Raw genomic sequence first — 6,091 nt, 5'->3', positions numbered from 1 at the left:
GTGGTAAAACGTGGCGCTCCAGATGTTGAGGGAGCAACCCGTTCTCCTTGTGATTCTTCTTCATGTGCAGTAGTGATGGAGATGGAAATAAGAGACTGCACGGTGGAGTCAGAATGCGTGGTGATGTAGCGACAGAGTGCGTGTGCGAGGAGGCAGGGTACCTGCATTCGTCTATTGATTACCGCTGTGGAAGAGCGCATCTCCGCCAGTCATCGCTGGAATTGCGTTTATACAGAGTTGTATTGCTGACAGTTTATCAACATTTATCAGTGTTATGACTATTCAATAGCTATATATTTGCATGCTTATTGTACACATTGTGAAAATAGATGGGAATAGGTTATCCAAACTATAGCCCTACATTAATTTATTTTATTTAACTATGCAAGTCAGTTTAGAACAAATTCGTATTTACATTGACGGCCTACCTACACAATTATCTTATAATAGAAGGCGTAATAGTTGGTTAAAATGGAATTATATTACCTCTATTTGTAATGTTTGATGTGCCAATTTTATTCTGCATACCGACAACCTCAGCCTACAGAGTGCTTTTTCCAACAATACCACAGCTCCATGGATGGCCATTACGAGTGTGACGTGCAGTTTGACGCACAAGACGGGCTGCATCTACGAAAAATAATTAAACAATATATATGTTTGTGTGTGTGCTTGAAATGGGTCTTCCATCCGAGGAAAAAAAAGACAGAAATACTGGTGCTTCAACCGAAATAGTCGTAATTTGTCAAAGCTATGTTAAGCATATTTTATTTAACTAGGCAAGTCAGTTAAGAACACATTCTTATTTTCAATGACGGCCTAGGAACAGTGGGTTACCTGCCTTGTTCAGGGGCAGAACGACAGATTTTTACCTTGTCAGCTCGGGGGTTTGAACTTGCAATCTTTCGGTTACTAGTCCAACGCTCTAACCACTAGGCTACCCTGCCGCCTGGTTTAAAAAAATACATATTTGTGGATATGTCAGTTATTGAAAAAAATTGCTATTATAATAGCTAACTTGGATAGATTATTTTTAAAATATGTAATTATGCTCAGTTCAACTTTTTCCTCTATGATCTTTTCAAGTAAATCTGCTGCAGACAAAGGTCATGGACAAGAAGAGTCCTGGCACATGACACGATTATTTTCATACCAGGTGTAAACACACACAGGTGCTGTGATGTTGGAAAATTGTATCTCTGAGGGATAAGTGTTATAATTTTGACAAGGTCCTTTAATGATTACATAAATATCACAATAAGCAAGTGAAGGAAATGTCAGATATCAATGGCTATTGAAATTAGATCATTTAAAACATTTGTGATCTTTAATAAATTAATGTTCTTATGACAATGAAAGAAAATGAACTGAACAAAACATTGCAACCATGTGCAATTCGTTTTCTACCCCTGTACCTCAGCTTAAAAAAATCACATGGAACATGAAGAATAGTCACAGAAATAGGATAGTATCAATTTGTGATTTACCCATACACTCCCTACTTACTGGACAGTGAAGCTAAAACTTAATTTGGCTCTATACTCCAGCATTTTGGATTTGAGATCAAATGTTTTATATGAGGTGGCAGTACAGAATGTCACCATTTATTTTAGGGTATTTTCATACATATCTGTTTTACCATTTAGAAATGAATGCGCTTTATATATCTACTGTAGTCCCCACATTTGAAGGTGTCAAGTATTATTTGCTTAACACTTCTACATTAAATGTAGATGCTACCATGATTACAGATAATCATGAAAAAAAATCTAGAAATAATGAGTACAAAGTTAATGTACAAAGATCATGCCCCCAAGACATGCTAACATCTCACCCTTACCAATAACAGGGGAAGTTAGCATTTTTGCTCCACAAGGAGGAGCAGAGGGTATTATTCTGATTAATGAAAAGACTAATGTGGATTTAGCAGTGTATCCAGTAGCAATTGTTACATTGAAATGAAAACCATTGTAATTTCATGTCTGCACCATTAGCTTGCTACGTTTTGAAAACAGATGTTAGGCTACTTTGTTTTTTTCTGAATCATTGCCAGTGGTGGACAAAGTACCCAATTTTCAAACTTGAGTAAAAGATACCTTCATTTTTTTAAAATGACTCAAGAAAATGTCACCCAGTAAAATAAAAGTATTTGGTTTTAAAATATACTTAAGTATCAAAAAGTAAATGTAATTGTTAAAATATTTATTTTAACTAGGCAAGTCAGTTAAGAACAAATTCTTATTTACAATGACAGCCTACCCGGCCAAACCCTAACGACGTTGAGTCAATTGTGCGCCGCCCTATGGGACTCCCAATCACAGCCGCTTGTGATATAGCCTTGAATCAAACTAGGGTCTGTAGTGACACCTCTAACACTGAGATGCAGTGCCTTAGAGCCCTGCTCCACTCGAGAGCCCGAGTATACTAAAGTATCAAAAGTAAAAGTATAAATCATTTCAAATTCCTTATATAAAGCAAACCAGACAGCATCATTTTTTTATTTGAGGATAGCCAGGGGCACTCTCCAACAGTCATTTATGTTTAGTGAATCCACCAGATCAGAGGAAGTAGGGATGTTCTCTTGATAAGTGTGTGAATTAAACAATTTTCCTGTCCAACAAAGCATTCAATATGTAAGGAGTACTTTTGGGTGTCAGTGAAAGTACATAATTTCTTTTAGGAATGTAGTGAAGTAAAAGTTGTCAAAAACATTAATAGTAAAGATACCCCAAAAATCTAGTAGTACTTTCAAGCATTTTTACTTAAGTACTTTACACCACTGATCATTGCAATGATGACTACCACATGGTGCTGCAGCTCCTGACCAATTCTGCTATTTTGTGTTTTTCGAGCTGATTTGAACTTTTTTTGTATATATTGTCTCAACCATAATGTCCTATGACCGAAAACAGCTTCTGGACATCAGAACAGCGGCCACCATCATCAATTTGGATGACCATTTCTACTTCAAAGATTCTACAGGTCTGGACATTCTGCAGACCATACTATTTACCAAGAGTTTTAATCTATATTTTTCATAGCCGTCTATTTACCACCACAAACCGATGCTGGCACTAAGACCGCACTCAGCAGGCTGTATAGGGCCATAAGCAAACAAGAGCATGCACATCCAGATGCTGCGTTTCTTGTGGCCGGGGATTTTAATGCAGATTTTAATGCAGGAAATCAGTTTGATCTCATTTTTTACCAGCATGTCACCTGTGCAACTAGTGACATTGAGGAGTTTACCACATCAGTCACCGCCTTCATTAATAAGTGCATTGATGACGTCGTCCCCACAGTGACCGTACATGCCCCAACCAGAAGCCATGGATTACATGCAACATCTGCAATGAGCTAAATGCTAGAGCTGCCGCTTTCAAGGAGCACGACACTAATCCGGACGCTCATAAGAAATCCTGCTAAGATCTCAGACGAGCCATCAAACAGGCAAAGTGTCAATACAGGACTAAGACCGAATCCTACTACGCCAGCTCTGATGCGCGACGAATATGGCAGGGCTTGCAAACTGTCAAGGATTACAAATGGAAACCCAGCTGCGCGAGCCTACCAGATGAGCTAAATGCTTTCTATGCTCGCGTAGAGGCAAACACTGACCCATGCATGAGTGCACCAGCTGTTCCGGACGACTGTGTGATCTCACTCTCCATTGCCGATGTGAGTAACACCTTTAAACAGGTTAACATCCGCAAAGCCATGGTGGAATACCAAGACGGGTACTTAGAGCATGCGCTGACCAGCTGGCAAGTGTCTTCACTGACATTTTTAACCTATCCCTGACCCGGTCTGTAATACCAATTTGTTTCAAACAGACCACCATAGTCCCTGCCTAAATGACCTTCGACCCATAGCACTCACATCTATAGCCATAAAAAGACACCCTGGACCCACTGAAATTTGCATCCCGTGCCAACAGATGACGCAATCTCTATTGCACTCCACACTGCTCTCACCCACATGACAAAAGGAATACCCATGTAAGAATGCTGTTCATTGACTATAGCTCAGCATTCAACACCAAAGTCCCTACCAAACTCAGGGCCCTGGGACTGAACACCTCCCTCTGCAACTGGATCCTGGACTTCCTGACGGGCTGCCCCTCAGGCAGTGAGGGTAGGCAACAGATCCGCCACGCTGACCATTAACACGGGGTCCCCTCAGGGGTGTGGCTTAGTCCTCTCCTGTACTCCCTGTTCACTCACAACAGCGTGGCCGAGAGCCTCAAGTCCCCGTGTCCACATCACTAAGGAATTAACATGGTCCTCACGCCCACACAGTTGTGAAGATGGCACAACAGTGCCTCTTCCCCCACAGGATTCTGTAAAGATTCAGCATGGGCCCTCAAATAGTTATACAGCTGCACCATTGAGAGCATCTTGACTTGCAAGGCGTTACAGAGGGTGGTGAGTACGGCCCAGTACATCACTGGGGCCGAGCTACCGGCCATCCAGGACCTCTATACCAGGCGGTGTCAGAGGAGGGCTCAAAATATTGTACCAGTGCATCAAGTCTGGAACCAACAGGAGCCTGAACAGCTTCTAACCCCCCATGCCATAAGAATGCTAAACATGGCTGCTAAGTAGCTAATCAAATGGCTACCCGGACTACCTGCATTCACGCTTTTTGCTCTTGCACTGACTATGCACACACACTCTACCCACACACGCTTACACTGACACCAACACATACACTTTTTTGCAATAACTGCGCACACTGGATTCTACCCACACACTCCCCGACATGACACCCCAACTTGGGCTCCCAAGTGGCGCAGCGGTCTAAGGCAGTGCCACTCAGTGCTCAAGGTGTCACTACAGACCCTAGTTCAATTCCAGGCTGCATCACAACTGGCTGTGATTGGGAGTCCCATAGGGAGGTTGCACAATTGGCCCAGTGTCGTTCAGGTTAGGCAGTCATTGTCAGTTAAAAACAATTTCTTATTTACTTGCCTAGTTAAATAAATCATATATATATATATATATTTTTTTACATTGAACCTCTATTTACTAGGCAAGTCAGTTAAGAACAAATTCTTGTTTACAGTGACGGCCTATCCTGGCCAAACCCGGATGGCACTGGGCCAATTGTGTGCCACCCTATGGGATTCCCAATCACGTCCAGATGTGATGCAGCCTAGATTCGAACCAGGTACTGCAGTGATGCCTCTTGCACTGAGATGCAGTGTCTTGGGACACACACACACTTTACCCCTACTATATACATACTACCTCATACCCCTGCACATCGACTCGGTACAGTTACTCCCTGTACGTTTTTTTCCCACTCATTGTTATTTACTGTGGAGTTATTCCTCGTGTCACTATTTGCAAAAATCACTAAAGCTGGAGACTCTTATCTCCCTCACTAGCTTTAAGCACCAGCTGTCAGAGCAGCTCACAGATCCCTGCACCTGTACATAGCCCATCTGTAAATAGCCCATCCAACTACCTCATCCCCATACTGAATTTATTTATCTTGCTCCTTTGCACCCCAATATCTCTACTTGCACATTCATCTTCTGCACATTCTACCATTCCAGTGTTTAATTGCTATATTGTAATTACTTCGCCACAATGGCCTATTTATTGCCTTACCTCCCTTATCCTACCTCATTTGCACATGTTGTATATAGACTTTTTCTACTGTATTACTGATTGTATGTTTGTTTATTCCATGTGTAACTCTGTGTTGTTGTATGTGTCGAACTGCTTTGCTTTATTTTGGCCAGGTCGCAGTTGCAAATGAGAACTTGTTCTCAACTAGCCTACCTGGTTAAATAAAGGTGAAATAAAATAAATGTATATTTTATTTATCTTTAACTGCATTGTTGGAAAAGGACCCCTAAGTAAGCATTTAAATGTTAGTCTACGAAGCATGTGACAAATAAAATTTGATTAGACATAGCCTAGGCTACTATAACATTTGAAAACGAGTGGGAATAAATATCAGAATTAGGCTGCCTGTCTAAACGCAGCCCACATTTCTTTGAAGACGTGTTGATTTTGAAAGGCAGTTGATTTATCCAATCTCGGCACAATATTTTGTTATCTCGAATCTGCACTCTCCAATC

This window comes from Salmo trutta, chromosome 23 (assembly GCF_901001165.1).
Source record: "Salmo trutta chromosome 23, fSalTru1.1, whole genome shotgun sequence".
Lineage (NCBI taxonomy): Eukaryota > Metazoa > Chordata > Actinopteri > Salmoniformes > Salmonidae > Salmo > Salmo trutta.
The sequence above is the reverse complement of the archived record's forward strand: the minus strand, read 5'-3'. Positions refer to the sequence as shown.